Source organism: Lemur catta, chromosome 9 (assembly GCF_020740605.2).
Source record: "Lemur catta isolate mLemCat1 chromosome 9, mLemCat1.pri, whole genome shotgun sequence".
NCBI lineage: Eukaryota > Metazoa > Chordata > Mammalia > Primates > Lemuridae > Lemur > Lemur catta.
The window spans coordinates 17,737,914-17,759,317 of NC_059136.1; the positions used below are offsets into that span (position 1 = coordinate 17,737,914).

A 21,404-nucleotide genomic window follows, 5' to 3' on the forward strand; every position below is an offset into this window, starting at 1 on the left:
GTATTTTTGTTATAGCAGCCTAAACTAAGACAGGCTCTCACACAAATAAGAAGAAAAATGGTAGTGTTGAAGGAAGCCAACCAGTGAGGTAAAGTTTATTTCCCCATTCTGAATAAACTAACAGGGAAATTTAATTAGTGTTTAAAAATCTGCCCACTAGTAATGCACCAGAACCAGAAGATACTACAGGTGAGTTTTAACAAGACCATCAAGGAACACATCACCTCAGTCTCATATATATTGCTCTCCAGAAAAGAAACGGATAAAATGCTAAATGTTATGGGTTTGATAGAACATCTATACTAAAACCAAAGAAAGACAGAATAAGAAAGGTAAATTACAGGCCAAACTCATTTATAAACACAGGTGTAAAAATCCTAAGTAAAACATTAGCCAAAAGAACCCAGTAATTTCTAAGAGACATATCATGATGAAATATGTGTTTATGCCAGGCATGTCAGCTTGCTGTAATATTAGAAAAGCTATTATCACAATCACATAATTCATCACATTAACAGATCATCTCAATCGATGCAGAAAAACCATTTCATAAAGTTCAACCTGCATTCATAATTAAGGGGGTTAAAAAACTCTCAGCAAATAGGAGCAGAAAAGGACTTCATTAACAGAGTGAGGATGTACCACAAGCCCACAGGAAACACTACACTTAATGGTGGAGTGATAGATATGGCCCTACAGGAAAGAATGAAAGAATAAGATGAGAATTTGAAACATCACTGCTTCTGCTTAACATTGTCCTCTGACTCCTAACTATAGAAATAAGAAAACAAAAAGAAATGAAAGGATGAGGACTGGAATGAATGGTTGAGATCCAACTATCATTATTTCCAAGAGACACGCTGTCCACAGAGAAAATCCAAGGGGCTCAACAAACTATTCAGCAAGGCTTCTAGATAGCCAATCAAGACACAGACCCAACAACAATCAGAAAAGGAGAGATGCCACCTAAACAGTAGCCAAAAATAGATACCTAGGAATCGTTCTGATGTAAAAAATGCATACCTTTACAGAAAAATACCTATTACTTTGTTGAAAGAAGACCTATTAAAATAAGATCTCCATATGCCATGAGCATATTTTGATTTGGGGCGTTGTCTTCCAAGTAAATTCATGAAGAGGGCGTGACTGAAGTCAGGGTCTATGTGGATGCACTGGGTCCAGTGCTGCCCTGTCCCCTCCAGGGGACAGGGCAATCTGAAGTGCTTCTCTCTACAGCCTCACCAACAGAGGGTGTTGTCAAACTTGGATTTTTTTATTTTTTTATTTTTTTATTTTTTTTTTGTCCAGTCTGACCAGTGAGAAATTCTGGTATCTTGGTGTAATTTTAATTTACATTTCCCTTACATGAGAGGTTGGAGTCTTTTCATACACTTAAAAGACCATTTACATTTGTTTCTTTGTAAATTATCTGTTCACATCTTTTGCCCATTTTCTCTTGGATTTTTAGTCTTTTGCTTCTAATCTTTATTAACCCTTTATATTTTAGAGAAATGCTTTGTGACATAAGTTGCAAATATTTTCTACTGGCTTTTCGCTTTGCCTATAGTGTTTTCCCCTCATAGGAAAGAGTTTTCTGACCTAATGCAACTGAATTTATCAACCTTTTCGTGTATTGCTTTTGGATTTTGAATCATAATTTTCCCTCCCTGCAGATTATAAAAGAATTTACCTGTCCTTTCTTATAGTTCTTGTGGTAACTATCTACCTATCTAGAATCATTTGAAATGTATGCTGCTATATGATGAAAATATCAATTAAATCTTACCATTTTCCAAACGGCTACCCAGTTGCCCCCAAACCATTGTTAAAGGGTTTTCTCTACTATCATTTCATTTATGAATTTTACATTAATATTCCTAAGTGAGAATGGTATGTAATTTTCTTTTATCGAATAATCTTAAGGTTTCTATCCTTCTTTTTCCATGCTCCAGAATAATTTAAGTAGCATTGAGATCATCTGTTCTTTGAAGATTCAATAAAATTCTCCTGTGAAAATATAAAGATTTGGAGTTTAAAAAAATTTTTTTCAATGGAAATTAACTTGTTTAAACTTTTTGCATCTACTGGACTGGGGTCAGTCTGGGTACATTTTATTTTCCTAGAAAAGTACCCTTTCTATCCAGGTCTTCACATTTATTTGCAAGGCATTGTGCAAAGTAGCTTCTAATGATTTTTTTAATGTGCTTTGTTTTGTTACGGGTTATTTCCCATTACAATTCCTTATTTTGTGTATTGGTGGCTCTCGCACGTGCACTCTCGTACTCTGTCTCTCTCTCTCTCTCTCTCTCTCTCCCATGATTAACTTAAATAGAGGTTTGTCCACTTGATTTTTTTCTACAAATCAGTGTTTTCTGTATATATTAGCTTTGTTGTTTTTCTCATCCCTAAAATTAATTTCCTTGGCCAGGTGCAGTGGTTTATGCCTGTAATCCTAGCACCCTGGGAGGCTGAGATGGGAGGATGGCTTGAGGTCAGGAGTTCAAGACCCCATTGCTACTAAAAATAGAAAAAATTATCCGGGCATGGTGGCATGTGCTTGTAGTCTCAGCTACTCGGGAGGCTGAGGCAGGAGAAGCGCTTGAGCCCAAGAGTTTGAGGTTGCTGTGAACTATGATGAAACCACTGCACTCTAGCCAGGGCAACAGAGTGAGATACTGTCTCAAAATAAAATAAAATAAAATAATTTCCAACTTTTCTCTTATTTCTGTCATTCTGCTCTCAGTTTACTTTGCTATTTTTATCTAACGTCTTTAGTTACATGATTGATTCATTCATTTGTTTATTTTTATTTTTGAGGTTATAACCACAGCTTTATGTGTATCCCACAGACTGATATGTTTTCATTAACATCATATTCAAAAATTATGCAATTTTGGTTTATATATTTCCTTTCACCCAAGAACGCATTTAATAGAGTTTAATGTTATAATTTTCTAAAGTGAAGGGAAAATTCGGTTTTTTTCTTACGAGTAATTTTTAGTTTTATTGCATTGTGATCACAGAATGTCATTTACATTATTCCCAAGTTATGGAAATTACTGAGGTTTTCTTTGTAACCTAATATATGTCAACTTTAATAAATGTTCCATGTAGTCTTGGAACAAACTTGTATTCTCTACTATCATGGTAAAGTCTAGTATGTTTGGGGCACATTTCTTTGTACCCTTCACACGTCTCAGAATGGGAATGGCTGTCAGTGTCCTGGAATTGTGTGCTCTCTCCACGTCCCCTGCCTCCCTACAGCCCCTGCTTCATGGAGGTTATGGTGATGGTATGTGGAGCAGACATAACCATAATTATTGTGTCTTCTCTGCAAATTGCAGCCTGTAGCGTTAGACAGTGTCCTACTTTGTTTCATCTCATGTTTTTGTCTGATTCTACCTTGGTGGAAATCAGGATTAAAACCCCCGATTGCTTTTTCTTTGTGTTGGCTTCGTTGCTATACACCATCCCATCATTTTCAGCCTTTGTGAATCACTGTGTTTTAGCTATGACTAATTCATACAGGATAGACCTGGGTGTCATTGTACGAACCAATCTAAAAGTCTTTTCTTGTAATAGGCAGGTTAAAGTCACTCTAATTTATTGATGTGGCTGCTAGGTTTGGTCTCAGCTCTATTATTTCGTGTTATATTTACTGTGTGTATTTCACCATGTGGTCTATTTTCTTTGCCTCTTTAAAAGTTTGTTTTGTTTTTGCATTTCTTTGGGTATTTAGGAAGGTCTATATTTTTGTTTTGGTGATTACTTATATACCAACACTTTTTACTATCCAATTCGGTTTTCAATGTTATCACTTTCTTACCTGCAAGGCAATCAATGAGCTATTCTATGTTTCTCTTCTTTTCCTCCTACTCCAGCTATTACTTTTATTTGTTATTTCTATCTTGTCAGTATATATAACATTTATGTCTATTCCTCCACATTTATCCCTACCTGTGTTTTAGTCTTATACATACAATTAAAAAAAAAAAACACTTAACACTCACTACCAGCACTTTTGCCAGTTGCCCCAATCACGTTTTAACTGGATGAAGCATGTCCCCTTGTCATGTGGCACATATAATGCACCTGACACCCAGAGGGGAACATTTTTAACACCTCCATCCTCATGAGACTGAAAACATTTTCAGTAATTTTCACGTAATAACCAGTAATAATCAGTATTTCCTTGAGTTGATCTGTAATTTTAAAAATAATGAACATCTTAATTTTAAAAGATGAATTTCAGTCCTAAAGATACAATTCACATTCCATAAAATATTTCATGTGTCAACTAAAAATCACACTTATCAAACAAAAATATTGTATCTCACCGTTTGTGCTGTTTTCCTGTTTAAATTTTAAACACAAAATTTCCGGGTGGTCACATAGAATGACAGAATTGAAGAAACTTAAGTTCTGTTTCTTTGTCTTTACAACCACTGTGCTATGTCATTGGTTATTTCTAGTCTACTGTTTAAACAGATGACTAGTGGGCTGGTCCGAAGGTAGTGAGTTATTTCACTTGATTGTTCACAGTCAGTTACAGGTCGAACTCCTTGTTCTACTCTGTCCCCTCTTCTCACTACTGCGCTTGACTAGGCTAAAAAAGAATAATTAAATACATAGATAGATAGACAGAGGAATACAGAGTACCACAGAAGGATACTGTATCTGAAGGGAGTTTGATTCTAGACTGTCATGAACTTACTCTCAAAATACACACCTGTACCTGAGTCTGCGTAAGTCAGGGGCTGACTGTGCAACTGTGAGTTCTCCAATTAGCTGCCATGTAGAATGCAATGTTTGTCCAAGCATAAAGTAATACAAATATGCTAATTTGAAGTTTATACACATCATTACAATGCAACAGTAATAGGAAAAACTTGCTTAGAAATTGGACCAACAAGAGATTTTTTTTTCAGGAAGAGCATGTTTTGACTGATACCGTTGAAAAGTGCTAGGGCACGGTGATAACAAAAAGCAGACTGACTTTTAGTCAGTTTTATCCCTGTTTCTAAATTATCTACAGAGGATGCAACTCCTTATTGCCTGCATGCAGGGCAGACCACTTCCTCCGCCTGCCCCACCCCAACACACCACTAATTCTAGGAGTTTCTTTAAGTATGGCTGGTGGGCACAATATTCTTTCAGTTCTTGCATCACTTAAAGAACTATTGGCTGGATGTAAAATCCTCAGCTCATGTTCTCTTTTCTTGAATTTCTTAAAAGTGTTGCGCCACTGCTGTCTTGCTTTGGATGTCGTTGCCACAAGTCTGATGCCAGCTTGATTTTCCTTCCTTTGTAAATGACTTGGTCTTTCTGCCTGGAGGCCTAGTTGATGTTATCTTTAAAGCTTAATGTTTTTACAGCGTATGTCTTGCATTGATCATTCCCAGAATGACAGCAGACGGTATTTCCATGTAGATTCAGTTCTTATTTTATTTCAGGAAAGTTGTCTTGAATTATAGTTTTAAACTTTAATTCTGTTCCACTGTCACCCTAGTTCTTCAGGGTCTCCAATTATAGGTATGTTGAGTCTTTCCTCAACTGTCACTTTGTTTTTCTTCTTTTCTATCTATTTCTCTTATTTCTAGCCTTCCTGTACTTTCCGTGATGACTACTGTCCCCTTGGGGCACCTTATAATTTGCGACTAATTTCAGAGATTATTTTATACTGTGCTTCATTTTCTTTCCTTAATCAGCTTCCATTTCATATCTCTTGTTTATCCATTTCTAGTCTCATTTCTTGAATTGTTAACTCATGGTATTTTTTTTCACATTCACAATTGCCTGTTAATCATTTTTCATTTGTGTCCCTTTACTTCTTCGCTGTTTTCACATGCCTAAATATTTTGTTACTTATGTTCTATTCTTTTTTTCTTATAGCATCAAAGCATGGATGCTAGGTGTGCTTAAATTTCTATTTATTTTAGTTAGGCTCTCCAAAAGAGGACAACTAGGAGACAATTACTGCAGCAAATCTCTATTTATATCTAAAGCAGATTAGGGGAGTGAAGTGGGGAGGGGGGATTTGTGTGGCTGGTTTAGGAACTTTGTTCTGTCATACCCTCTTCTCTTATTCCTCTAAAGTATCCTTGCTTTAATGGGTGGTAGAGGTTTTCCTCCTCTTCTTCCTCCTCCCCCCTTCTTTGGTCTTTTTCATTCTTATTTGTTGATGTTTTGTTGTTTGACTAAGTTCCTTATCTTCAACTGATTCCTTCTTCCCTTTCACACCAAGCCTCCAGGGAACACCCTCCTCTCCAAGGAATTTTCTTCTCTCAGAAGCAGAACCTCTGATCTCATGCACTTTCCAAGCCCTTCTCTTTTACTCTCTCAAAAGCCAATTCCCTGGGCCAGGTGTGGTGGCTCATGCCTGTAATCCCAGGACTTTGGGAAGCAAATGTGAAAGGATAACTAGAGGCCAGTTCAAGACCAGCCTGGGTGACATATCAAGACTACATCTCTATAAAAAATTTTAAAAATATCAGCCAGGCATGGTGGTGCGCACCTGTAGTAGCAGCTACTCGGGAGGCTGAGGAAGAAGGATCACATGAGCTCAGGAGTTCAAGGCTGCAGTGAGCTGTGATCATACCACTTCCCTGCAGCCTGGGTGACCCTAAGCAAGACCCTGTCACTATTAAAAAAAAAAAAAAGCCAATACTCTGAGTCACTACATTTCAGACCTGTTCTAAGTCTTTTCTCAACGTGAATAGGACCCTCCCTTTCTGAGACTCAACCCCAGTTAACGCCATCCCTGTTCTGAAGCACCAGGCCCCTGCTGCCCTCGCTGACGCACCATCCTGACCGGGCTCTGGCTCTGGCCTCCCGGTCCTAGTGTTAGAGCAGGTCGTCAGTCAGCTATGAGCAAGGGAGGTGGGAACGAAAAAGTTAGTGAACTGGTGCCAACAAACAGCCCTTGAATGAGCAGGACTGCGAAGAAAAGAACCTACAGGAATCTCTCTTTATGCAATCATGACTTTTTAAAAACACTGCAAGCACAGACAGAAAAGAAATCTTGAATAACAACAACTTCTTACCCATCAAAAATAGATTGGAAAAGCACAAGCTTTTTATATACCACAAGCCCTGGGATAGTTAATTGTTGAAGAAAACTGACGTAAAATGAAATGAAAATGGAAGAAGCAATTTACACGGTGACAGTGAAATGGGCTCGGGGATCACTGCACTGGCAGTCCCGGGTGTCAGGTGTGGTCTGAGGGGGATTCTATGTAGATTAGGAGATGTCAAGGCACAACCGCCGGTGACATGATTTGCCCGGTCATTCAAAACACGAGTCTGCTGTGTGTGTGAGCACACGCACGTGTACACGCGTGGCTGTGCGAATGAGACAGGGTGGCACTGAGGTGGGGCTTCCCTCACCAGCTTTCTGTCCTTCCCCTACTTACCTCTCACGCTGGGCTTTGCTTTTTTTTGTTGTTTGTTTTGTTTTTTCATTCAGCAAAAGAAAAAGAATCAGGATGCTCTTGCTCCCCTTCATATTGTATGAAGTTTTCTGAAAGTAGCCTCTCTGACAACTGTTAGAATGCTGTGACATTCGGATGGGTTTTACAGTCACTTTAAAGTGGCAAGATGTAGCCTTGGACTTTATCACACAGAAAAAGTAGAGTATTTCCAAAACTGCCCTTTAAAAATACTAATAGGAATAATAAAAATAAATTACTATTATTTTAATTGTAATAATGATATCATATAATTTCTATTATGTTAATTACAATATGTTATATGATGTAAGATATTACATAAATAATAGATTTATATTAAAATACTTGCATATAGAATATATAGCTATAAATAATAAAATAATAATCCGAGGAATCATAAACTATGTGTCTCTATGTATTCCTTTCAAAACCACCGGCATGTGCATCTGCAGATATTTTGCACCAGGCTGTGTAGTGTGAACTGTGCTATTTGGGTTTTGCAGCATAATGCAGGAAGGGTTTAATATTGTTCTGGCACATGAAGGAAAACACGAGAACAGACAAGAGGCAAAGCTGTCCAGTCTGAAAATCATATTTCGTCTTGAACAAGCAGTGAAGGGTCTAGGGCGCTTCTGGAACTCATGAATTCACAGAGCCGGCAGGCAGTTAGCAGGCCCTGCACATCCGGCCCCACTTGGGAGAAGCTGGCATTTCCTCAGCAGACGCAACACCTCAGACAGGCTTCGTGAGGAAGCACTTCGCTCTCTCTGATTCTGGCTTTGACACCTAAGTGGGAACATTCCAGGAACTACAAAATGATTCAGAACCGAGTCTGCTTCTCAGCCCCCACATAGAATTTTGTAAGCTTTTGGCCCCTTCAACCCTTGGTCTCTTCACCAGTCACATGCGCAAAGCATGTCACCAGGCAAGGAGCATCCTAGATGTCACCTCTGTTCTCTGGATGCCTCACCCAACCCTTTTCTTCAGAGCCAAGGGGGCAGGAAGCTGATGATTCCCACCTGACATGGTGGAATGCCTGCTGATTTCTGAGGGAGAGGTTTCCAAACACTCTGTTTCTCTTTCTCTCTACACTGAGAGCCCAAGATATTTCATTTTTATTTGAAACAAAAGGTTAAAATTGCTTTACCACCTGAAAACCTACTGCACTGAACCTACTTCTCTCCTAATCCAACGTGATGGGTCAGGACTGGCTTGGTATAGTCAGAACCACGCAAGGCCCAGCATGGGGCCATCCAAGATCCAGTCTGGTCTCATCAGTGCCAACCAGGACACGGGCAGATTCAATATGAACACCACAGCTCTTCAAATGATCTTCCAGAAAATTATACTGGGGCCAAGCACACAAACCTCCCAAGTTTGCCCCTAGTCTGACATGACTGTGTCTTTATACCAAGGAGAAGTCTGGACTCAGACATGCATACAGGGAGGGCGCCACGTGAAGATCAAGGCCAGTAAACCACCAGGAGTGGGGGAGAGGGACTCAGCTGCAGCCAACCCAGGGCACAGGTAACAAGCAAAGCCACAAGGCAGGATTTGGGAGATGGCAGTATTGTCAGTGGCTTTTAAATCTCCCTAAATGCCTACATAAAAGCAGTACAGCAACTATACATTAAAACCCAAAACACACGGACATTTGCAACAAAACTAGATGGCAATGTTTCCCCACAAACACAAAAATACAAGCAAGGTAAGAACTATGAACAGCCTCAAGACCTGTGTGGTCCTAAACTCTGAAGAAGAAACCAGGGGATGCAGCGGGGTGCCTAGGAAACCCGAGAACAGGAGAGCCCCCAAATAACGAACAGATACTCCCAGGGAAGCCTGGCAAGGCAACAGACGAGAGAAACCGGGAAGGGTTTTGCCTACAGCAATGGTGGCTAGAGCGTCTCTGTGAGCACCACGGCGGTGCGGACTCTCGGGAGGGAACGCAGGGCTCCCCTCCTACTCAGGACCACAACGAGGAAAAATCACCAGCGGTGGCATCAAAATTAAACACGACAGAGACCACCATCAGAGAAGGTCCCCATGAAGGGACTTAGGGATTAGGACATTTCAGGAATTCACACTTGTCTGTTAACACTACATATAAGTAACAGAAGAGAAAGCTCTATGAATGTAGAAAAACTGTCCTGAACCATGTCTCCTAAAAGTTTAGGAACGCTCAATTCATATGAAAAAGAGCAAAAGAAAAACACCAAGATCAAATACCATATAAGACCATTATAAGAAAAGGGAGAATGATGAGCAAAATAATATCCCCCTAAACAATGAAAGAATGCCAAAAATATATGCCCACAGAGCAGATCAAAACTGTAACTTTTATTCTGAATTGAATTAAGAGAAGTTAAGAAAAGACATGGAAGAAAAGCATGAATCAAAATCGGAAATATTCAGAAATTAGATGATAGAACTCAGGACAGAATTATAAAGGTTTTCATTACTGATGGAAACAATAATTTTAGGAATTAAGACTAAACTAGAAGGAATACAAGAACAAAAAAACAGATCATTCCATTAAAAAAATAGAAGATGAAAAGGAGGAAAGTGTCAAAAGCCAAAAATAAAGAGGTAAAAAAGAATTCTAGGCCGGGTACGGTGGCTCACACCTGTAATCTTAGCACTTTGGGAGGCTGAGGCAGGAGGATCACTTGTGCCCAGGAGTTCGAGGTTTCAGAGAGCTATGATGACACGACTGTACTCTACCCAGGCAACAGAGCAAGACCCTGTCTCAAAAAAAAAAAAAAAAAAAAAAGGATTCTAGAGAAAGCAGCAACTATTGAAGGTGAACAGAGCAAAGAAGATCCTGCACATAGAAATAGGAGTTCCACTATGGAGAATAGTATAGAGGTTTCTCAAAAAACTACAAAAGACCACCATATGATCCAGCAATCCCACTACTGGGTATGTATCCAAAGGAAAGGAAATCAGTATATCAAAGAGACATCTGCACTCCTGTGTTTGTAACAGCAGTATTCACAATAGCCAAGATACAGCATCAACCCAAGTGTCCAACAAAAGATGAACGGATAAATGAAATGTGGTACATATGCACAATAGCATACTATGCAGCCATGAGAAAGAATGAAATCCTGTCCTTCACAGCACCATGGGTATCTGAAGGACATTATGTCAAGTGAAACAAGCCAGGAACAGAAAGTTAAAACACTACAGGTTCTCACTCATATGCAGAAGCTTAAAAAGTGGATCTCACACAAGTAAAAGGAAGAAGAGAGGATACCAGAGGCTGGGAAAGGTGGGGCAGGGATAGGGTGAGATTTGTTAAAGAATACAAAATTACAGCTAGATAGAAGGACTAACTTCCTGCATTCTATACCACTGTAGGATGACTATAGTGAACATCAGTATATTATGTATTTTCAAACAGGTAGAAGAGAGGATACTAAATGTTCCCAATATAAAGAAATGATAGATTGAGATGAGGGGTATGCTAATTACCCTGATCATATCACTATCCATTGTATGTATTGCAACATCACTGTGTACCCCATGAATATGTACAATTATTGTGTCAATTACAATAAATGAGTGAAAAATTTTGGAAAATATATGCATAAAAAACAAAAAAGAAGAAAACCAAAGTAATGGAAAAGAAAAAAAATACTAAAAACTTTTTTTTTTTTTGAGACAGAGTCTTGCTCTGTTGCCCTGGGTAAAATGCAGTAGCATCATCGTAACTCACTGTGACCTCAAACTCCTGGGCTCAAGCAATCCTCCTGCCTTAACCTCCCGAATGGCTGGGACTACAGGCATGTGCCACCACACCCAGCTAATTTTTCTATGTTTAACAGAGATGGGGTCTTGCTCTTGCTCAGGCTGGTCTCAAACTCCTGAGTTCAAGCGATCCTCCCGCCTTGACCTCCCAGCGTGCTAGAATTACAGATATGAGCCACCACAGCCAGTCCTAAAAACTTTAATTCAAGAAACTTTCTTACATGAAAAAAGTTTTGAAATTACATATTGAAAGAGCCCACCATGTACCCAAGAATATTGACTCAGAATGACCAACATTAAGACACATTCTAGTAAAATTACTACACTTAAAAAAAAAGTAAAAATATCCATTGAGCATCTAGAAATAAGATATAAAAGAAAGAAAATTAGATTATCATAAGACTTTTTGACAGCAATGATTACTTGCAGAAGGAAATGGTGTAGCATATTTGAGATACTAAAGGATTTACTACCCAGCAAAACTTCCAGGGATTAAGGGCAAGAGACAACTTTCTTCATGTCCACAGAAAGTTGCCTTATCTTTACATCATCTTCCCGCTCTATGTATCTGTGTTTAAATTTCCTCTTCTTATAAGTACACCAGTCACACTGGATTAGGGCCCACACTAAAGACCTCATTTTACCTTGATTACCTCTGTAAAGACCATTTCTCCAAATAAAGTCACATTCTGAGATACTGGGGGAAGGACTTCAACATATGAATTTAGGGGGACACAATTCAACCCAAAATAGTGGCACTGAGCATCAGAAGCTGCTGAAGTCACAGAAAGGCAGATGAACAGACATTATGTGCTTCCTCTAATCTTGCCAAAGGGATAGAACCTATGTCTGGCAAAAGTCCTGGATCCAGCTGCCAATGTGCAGGAGAGAAAGGGACAAAGGGACATGTTGAACTTCATCACAAGTGCATTCATCCAAAATAAGACTGTGGGACATTCTACAGGTCAAATATCTCAGTCTTCAACCGATGTATTGTAAGGAAAAGACAGGGGTAGACAGTGTGGAAGTTCCTCAAAAAATTAAAATAGAATTACCAGATTATTCAGTAATTCCACTTCTGGGTATATACCCAAAAGAATTGAAAGCAGGGTCTCAAAGAGATATTTGTAAACCCACGTTCATAGCAACATTACTCACAGTACCCAAAAGGTGGAAGCAATCCAAGTATCCACCAACAGATAAATGGGTAAACAAAATGTGGTGTATACATATGGTGGAATATTATTCTGCCTTAAAACGGAAGGAAATTCTGACACATGCTACAACATTATGAGAATATTATGCTAAATGAAAGAAACTAGTCACACATACAAAAAAATACTTTATGATTTCACTTATATGAGGTACCTACAGAGTCAAATTCATGAAGATGGAAAGTAGAATGGTGGTTGACAAGGGCTGTGGGAAGAGGGGTGTGGGAAGCCATTGTTTAGGGGGTACAGAGTTTCAGTTTGGGGAAGACGAAAAAGTTCTGGAGATGAATAGTGGTGATGGTTGCACAACCATGTGAATATATTTCATGTCACTGAACTGTACACTTAAAAATGGTTAAGATGGTAAATTTATATGTACCTTTTACCACAATTAAAAATAAAAAAATAAGAATACATTTTTAAAAAGTAAAGAAAGGGATAGAGAGAGAGGAATCCACAGTTTATAAAAGACTTGAAAAGACATATCAACTTCCAGTTCCAAAACAAGATGGTATAGACGACTTTTCCCTCTCTTTCCCTCAATGATATGCAAAAATTCAGACTTAAAAATTTATTACATGTTCTAAAATAAGATTGTGATGATGATTCAAAAGTCTGTGAATATACTAAAAACCACTGAATTATACACTTTAAGAGGGTGAATTATATGGTATGTGAATTATGTCTCAATAAGGCTGTTACCAAATAAAAATAGAAATGAAAGAGAAATAAAGACATTCTCAGAAAAATAGAAAATAAGAAGATTTATTATGAGCAGACCTACCTTTAAAGAATGATCAAAAGAAGCTCTTCAAATATAAAGAAAATAACAGAGGAACACTAGGACTATCCTTCACCTCATGAGTTTCTTCAATCATATTTTAAGGTTGAAGCAAAAGTTCAAAGCAACAGTAATCAAAACAGTGTGGGACTGGCAAAGGACAGACATATAGATCAATGGAACAGAACAGAGAATCCAGAAAAAACGACCCATTCAAATAAGGCTAACTGATTTTTGACAAAGGCGCAAAAGTAATTCAATGGAGGAGGGACAGCCTTCTCAATGAATGGTGCTGGAGTATTTGTACATACATAAGTTAAAAAGAAAAAAAGAAAAAAAAAAGGAAATTTGACCTAAACCTCATACCCTATGCAAAAATTAACTCAAAATGAATTGAGGACTTAAATCTAAAACATAAAATTTTTAAACTTCTAGAAAAAAAAAATCATAGGAAAGGATATTGAGACCTAGGATTAGGCAAAGAATTCTTAGATATAACACCAAATACAGAATCCATAAAAGGGAAAATTGATAAAAATTGTACCTCATTAACATTAAAAAACTTTTGCTCTGCCAAAGGTCAAGATAATGAAAAGAAAAATTATAGTCTATGAGAACACATTTGCAAATCACACGTCTAACAAAGTATTTGAATCTAGACTATATGAAGAACCCTCAAAACTCAACAACAGTAAAAAAAACCAAACACTCTAATTAGAAAATAAGCAAAAATTATGAACAGACATTTCACCCCAGAGGATGTACAGATGGCGAATAATCACCTGAAAAGACTCCCAGCATTATTAACCATTAGGAAAATGCGAAGTAAAACCACAATGAGTTATCACTACACACCTATGAGAATAGCTAAAATAAAAACATGACAACACCAAATCTTAGCAAGGATATGGAGAATCTGGACCACTCATAATTGCTAGAGGGAATATAAAATGGTATGGCCATTCTAGAAAATAGTTTGGTAGTTCCTTTAAAACTAAAAATAGATTTACCATATAATCCCACAATGGCAGATAATTGATCTCAGAGGAATAAAAACTTATTTTCACACAGTAACTTGTACATGAATGTTCTTAATAGCTTTAGTCATAATAACCCCAAATTGGAAACTATGCAAATGTCCTTCAACAGGTAAACAGTTAAACCAACTACAGTATATCCCTACCACTGAATACTACTCAGCAATAAAAATGAATGAACTATTGGCAACATGCAACAACTTGAGTGAACCTCAGGGAAATTATGCTGAGTGATAAAAGGCAATCTCAAAAGGATACATACTGCAAGATTTCATTTATATAAGATTCATGCTCAAACACAGATAAGGAGCACAGCGTTTACCAGAGGTTAGGGAGGATGGAAGAGTGGATGTACACGTAGCTAAAAGGGGTAGGGGGATGGAGTCCTTTGGTTACGGTTCAGTCAAATAGCTTGAATGTGGCGATGGTTACATGAGCTACACATTCAGCTGTGCAGGACTATTAATACATACACACATGCAAATTAGTGTGTGTATAACTGGTGAAATCTGAATAAGTTCGGTTGACTTGGCCAATATCAATTTCCTGGTTTTAGCACTGTCCTGTAGTTTACACAGGATGTTAACACTGAAGCAGGCTGGGTGAATGGTGTATGGGACCTCCGTGAGCATTTCTTTTCACTTTCTGTGGATAATAAGTTAAAAAAACAAACAAAAAAAAAATACATCAAGTCACACCACAAATATGATGTTGGTAAGGACAATGCTTCCTTCAGATTTATATTCTAAAACAAGCCTATCTTCTGGGTTACGTTGTCAATGACACCACTGTCACAGTTAGTCCCAGTGAAGCAGACTGTGGCCGGTTTCTCATGCCTTTATGCTGGTGACAGAAGTTAGAGCTGAGTTCGGATCCTGGCTCTGGCACCTGTAGCCATGTGGCCTGGAGCATGTGTCAGGAAAGTTCTCACCAATCCTCCACTTCGCATCTGTCAGAAGGGGTGGGAGGACTAAATGACATCTTGCAGGCGAGGCCCTCAGCGATGTGCCAAGCACAGGGGAAGGCCCCTCACCTGCTGAGAATCTTAAATGCATCCCCTGCCAGGCCTGGGCTGCACGACTTACCTTCAATTCCTATAGCACCCAAATAACAGCAGCATCTCGGACAAAGGGCATCCCTCCTCCCCAGCTCTAAAAGGACCTACAAATTGAAACTACCGTATCACCACATCAGGCAGAGTCAGACCAAACAAAAAACAGAATTAGAAAAACGTTCTTTAAAATATGAACCTGATAACCAACTAGAAAACTCACACCTATCCTTATTTACTGATGGCTTTGAGTCTGGTCTTCTCTGCCACAACATCCTGCCAACTCCTCGATTCACCTGCCACCCATCCAATGCTCCATCCAGAGTTTTCAGCCCCAGATAGTCACAAAGACCTCCGGGGCAGCTTTCAAAACATGCTGATATCTGCATGTAAAGACCCTGTGTTGTCCAGGAAGTGTTTAGAGCACCAATTTAAAGAAGACTCTATAATCACTAGTCTAACATGGCAGACTGCATGTCATAACCTCTAGGACGACCTAACAGAACAATAAAGGAACACATACCTAACAAGCTAGTGGGGGAGGGATGGAAAAACAAACCTACTTTATTTTAAAAAGGCAAGAAAGCTATCAAAGATGAGAAGGAGCATGTCAAAAGGACATAGGGGGGCCAGGCGTGGTGGCTCACGCTTGTAATCCCAGCACTTTGGGAGGCCAAGGTGGGAGGATCGTTTGAGGCCAGGAGTTTGAAACCAGGCGGGGCAACATAGAAAGACCCCATCTATTAAAAAAGTAGAAAAACTAGCCAGGCATGTGGTGTGTGTCTATAGTCTCAGCCACTCAGGAGGCTGAGGCAAGAGGATCACTTGAGTCCAGGAGTTTGTGGTTGCAGTGAGCTATGATGATGCCACTGCACTCTAGCCTGGGAAACACAGCAAGACCCTGTCTCAACAACAACAACAACAAAAAAGGTCTTAGGGGCCAAGATGAAGATACTCCCACTGGCCAAAGGTAGAACAATTCAACTTCAAGAAGGATAATGATTGCCATGGTTTGAAACCTATCAAATATGCTCAAGCCCATGAGTTGAGAATGACAATTTTAAAATAAACAAAAACAAAGCACAAATTGGTCACCCTTGGAAGGTCTTGGGAAACAAATTCATCATCCTCACAACCGGGAAATGAAGTGAAAGAATCACATGCTCACCCTGCCTCTTCTCTACGAACTGTCCCACTGGGGTGATCACATAATGGATGTGGGGAGGTATCTCTTTATAGAAGCATTCCAGCTGAGAACTGAAAAAGAAATGATAGAATTGGAATATCACTTCATTAAAAAATATGTTTAAAAAAAATACTGACTTCCAGGACCTGTAACCCAGACCAGTTAAATCCGAATCCCCAGGAATAGGGCCCAGGCCTCTGTGCTTTCAAAACACCCTCCACGTGGCTAGAACGTGCAACCAGAGTGGAGAATTGCTGGGTGTCCCTTCAATTTCCTAATGGTTTCACCTGCAACAAGCTCTCCTTCCACCTCTCTTATCACCCGCCCTCCAGCTCCTTACCAAAAGACACTCGGTGATTCACATCCAGCTCAGAGCCCACTTCCTCCAAGAAGACTCCCTTGATTTTCCACAGAGCTGAACTAAGTGGCTTTCCCAGCTTTACAGAGATATACCTTAGGTACCATACAATTCCCCTGTCGTCAGTGAGGATGATGTTTAGTGAACGTATCAGTTGCCTGGGCATCAGCACAATGTGCTTTTAGAGCCCTCATCACCCCTAAGCCTCCCTCATGTCTGTCTGCAGCCAATTCCCGCTTACATCCCCAGACCCGGGCAACCACTCATTTGCTTCCTGTCCCTATAATTAGGCCTTTTCTAGAAACATCCTATAAATGGAATTGTACAACATGTAGTCTTTCGTGTCTGGCTTCTTTCGCTCAGCATAATGTTTTTGAGTGAACTAGGTATTTTTAAATGTACATGGGGCTTTGGTATTTAAAGGAATCCTGGATGAATCCATCCGTAAGCAAATGAATCATTTCCCAGTGTGATTCATGCTCTCCCCGCTTCTTTATTGTGTAAGAATGATGTTTGCATCCTGGTTCCTATGGGCCCGGCTGGCTCCCAGGGGTGGTCTGAATCCTGGTCCACGTGATAGGTTTGGCTTGAGTAGGGCAGAGCTGCCCGGGCCATGGTTCTCCCTCCAACTTTGTCCCTTTACACGACAAACCCATCCAGTGCCTGGTTCCCGAAGGGTGAGCCTTAGAGGGTCTGAGGATCCATCTGCATGCTCAGCACTGCTGGAAGACCACCTGCACGCTGTGTTCCAACAAGGATGTCTAAGGTATACAGATGTCGCATGACTATGAAAATTCACAATGCTCTCATGGAAACTTGTCTTCATGAGTTTTTCTAGCTCCCATAGGAAGTAAGCTTCACGCAGGCAGGTGCTTCCTCTACCTCTCCGCCATACGCACCGTGCTCCCCACACATCAGAGGCAGTCCATGAAGACTGCTTAACAATGCTGAAGCTAAACATGGTACGCAGGCACTATATTAGTCTGCTAGAGCTGCCACAACAAAGTACCACAGGCTGAGTGGCTTAAACAACAGAAATTTATTTTCTCGCAGCTCTGGATGTTGGAAGTCCAAGATTAAGATACCGCCAGGGTCGGTTTCTCCTTGACTTGTATATGGCTGTCATCTCCCTGTGTATTTACACGGTCGTCCTTCTGTGTACTGTGCATATCTGTGTCCAAATCTCTTCTTAGTAGGACATCAGTCAGATTGGATTAGGTCAGTCACTTTAATGACCTCAGTTTAACTCAATTACCCCTGTGAAGACCTATCTCCAAATACAGTCACACTCTGAGGTACTGGAGTTTAAGACTTCAACATATGAATTTGGGAGGAGCATAGCTCAGCCCACAACAGGGACTGAAGATACAATGCTCTCTTCTTTTTTGTATATTTTAAAAGTTCTATAGTGGAAAAGTAAACTTAAGATGAAAAAGATTTCCTTAATGAATAGTTTATTGAACAACCAAAGCAGTACAATAATAAAACTAAGTGGTGAAAGTCTTAGAAATTTTCTGATCTTAAAAAGTCATTTCTGCACTCAAAAAAAATGTTGGGAATAACTACTAAAAACAATGTCCCTCCTGCTTTGGAAGTATAATGAGGTCCACAGAGTCTGGACTTGTCTATGGAAATCTAAACAGGCTCTGGATTTGATGAGCGCTGGACAACACAGAGGCCATCACATCCAAGCGGAGCTGCAGGGTTCATGAGTTCTCATCAGCTTCAGCCCCAGGGGGCAGGCCAAGAGCAAGCACAAGTCAGAGCAATGTGCCGCTGGCCAGGGAAACCAGTAACATCTGATAATTAACTCTTCAGCAACAGACTTACCTTTAGAAAAATGCAGCTCATTAGCCAAGTCTCAAAACTCTGAGGTATTAATAAGTGCATGCAATTATCCCCAAATGCTACATTTTCATCTTAACCTATATTTGCACTTAAAACACTTTTCAGGTTCCTCCTGGATCAGTCAGAATAGGCTAGGCTGTGCTGTGGTAACGAACAACTCCTAAGTCACAGCACCTCAGCCCAGGAATATCTTCTATTTTGTTCACTCAAAATCTACTGTGAGTCAAAAGCAAAGAACAGCCACTTTGATATTATGGCCCCTCCTCCTCAGCATGTGCTTCCAGGATCATGTGACTGGGGAAGGGACGGCAGCATTAGTCTCCCAAAGCTTCTCCCTATAGGTCACTTTTGCTCACATCTCATTGGCCGAAGCAAGTCACATGGTTGTATCTAAGTTTGAGGAAGTAGGGAAGCACAATCCTCTCTTGCGTCCAGAAGGGAGAGCATCAAAAATACCAGGTGGCAGCACAAATGTCAGCCACTTCTGCAAAAATGCCACAGCAAGGGACATGTCCTTCAAATGTTCCCCCACCTATCTCAGCTCCTCCGACTTCAACTCCGTAGCAGCAGGACATAGTCAGGGCAAATGCAGTGGGCTTGGTTCAGCACAGGCCACACATAAAACCAGACGGAGCTCCCTCCCAGCTCAGGGACAGCATCCCGAACACATTGTGTTCCCACAGAAACCACCAAAGCAGCATGTAGGAGGCCTGTTCTGCAGGTGCAGTGTCCCCACCACAAATCTGATCCACAGTGAGTGGCACAGCCCTTTATCCTCTTAAATAGCCCTTCCCGCATGCCTCCTCCATCACAGGACTCCTGCTACCCGGCCACAGTGCTCACACACAGGAGAAGATGCCCCACGCCACGGAGCATCTGTGGAGTGCCAATCAAAGCCACAGTGAGATGCTGCCTCACTCCGACTAGGAGAGCCACTACCAAAAAACCAGAAAATAATGAGGATTGGTGAGGACATGGAGAAATTGGAACCCTCATACACTGTGGGTAGGAAGGGGAAATGGTGCAGCCCCTGTGGAAAATGGCATGGTGCTTCCTCAAATAATTAAAAATGGAATTACCACATGATCCAGCAATTCCACTTCTGAGTGGAATTATATATAAAGGAATTGAAATCAGGGACTCACAGAGATATTTGTATTTGCATGTTCATAGCAGTATTATTCATAGTAGCCAAACGGAGGAAACAACCCAAGTGTTCATTGACAGATCAATGGATAAGCAAAATATGCTATATTCATACAGTGGAATATTATTCAGCCTTTAAAAAGGAGATTCTGACACACGCTACAGCATGCATGAGCCTTGAGGACATTATGCTAAGTGAAACAAGCCAGTCACAAAAATACAAATACTGTGTGATTCCATTCATACCAGGTACCTAGAGTAGTCAAGATCATAGAGACAAAAAAGTAGAATGTGGATGCCAGGGGTTATTGTGGGGAGAAATGGGAGTTACTGTTTACTACACAGAGTCTCAGCTGTACAAGATGAAAAAGTTTTGGAGACAGATGGTGGTGATGGTACAACAATATGAATGTACTGAATGCTACTCAATTGTGCACTTGAAATTGTTCAGATGTTAAATTTCATGTTATGTGTATTTTATACAATTTTTAACCAAAAAAAAGTTTATAGTGGCTCCCATGATCCACTGGATAAAATCCAAATATCTAAAATTGTGACTTAAAGCCTTCCAAAACCTGTCCATCGCCTGCCTCCATTCAGACACTAGATGTCCACTGACCACACCCAGACTTCTCCTGCCTCCACAGCTTTCTGCGCGCAGTTCCTCCTGCTTGGGACACTCTCCCCACCTGTTCTCCCTTCTTGCATCTAAATCCAGCGTGGGTGCCTACAGCACTCCCACTTTGTAAAACACCATCATGTACGGCTGCATACACCACCCCCTGCCTAACCACTAGAGAGCAAGTCCCCAGAAGCAGGGAGGGCTCTGGCCTGTCTTTCTGTTCTCATAGCACCTAGCATGGCCCTGCATGTGGTGACCAAACCATACTAACTCTTTGCTGCTAAAGATGACCAACTTCATGATGAAAACTATAAACCAAAGACCCAAATCCCCCCAGTCTCCCAACCAGAGCTGCATACAAACCTCCGGTCTTGTTAATATGTTGGTTCTGAGTCAGCAGAGCCGGGGTGGGGCCTGAGACTCTGCATTTCTCACAGCTCCTCCATGGTTACTGAGCTACTGTCCAAGCCCATGCTTGGAGTAGCAAGTAGCCAGAAGACAGCACCAACACCTCCGCTCAAGCACCAGGTTCTGTCCCAAACATGCCTCGTGGCATGGAACTGTGACCCCTGCCCAATACCACAACTCTGCCCTCAGGGAGCCCACGAGGGCCCAGCAAGCCTCCCTAGGCACCTGGGTAGTGCTCTGGGGAACACCTTTTCTAATTCAAATCACTCACGTGCTCCTGTAGATGGAACCAGCTTTTTTATTTAACTTCATTGTCATCTACAGTTAAATCAGTGACTATAAACAAGCTTCTTAGACCCTCTTAACTACCCAGAAGAAATCCACAAAAGATGCATTTCCCTGAATAGAGCAGGTGGGCAGCTATAATAAAATTTCTTTAATAGAGCTGATGTTCCTCCTGGGGTAATTTAAATAAGCCACGATGGTGCAATCATTAAAATTAATTATAAGAGCCTAAAAAAGCCACAGGATGGGAATAAGCCAGGATTCCAG

The 21,404-nt window shown here is 40.4% G+C and overlaps 1 long non-coding RNA gene across 2 annotated transcripts in view; it reads right to left on the minus strand.

Annotated features, from left to right (window-relative positions):
- The window catches only part of LOC123644664, a 100,498-nt gene that overhangs the window by 15,177 nt on the left and 63,917 nt on the right, over nucleotides 1-21,404 (minus strand). Inside the window, exon 3 of one of the 2 annotated variants that reach the window (XR_006737205.1) lies at nucleotides 16,491-16,541. The exons of the other annotated variant lie outside the window; for it this stretch is intronic. This is a non-coding gene — a long non-coding RNA (uncharacterized LOC123644664). Of the gene's footprint in view, nucleotides 1-16,490; nucleotides 16,542-21,404 lie in introns of those variants that run through there. 2 annotated transcript variants of the gene reach the window in all.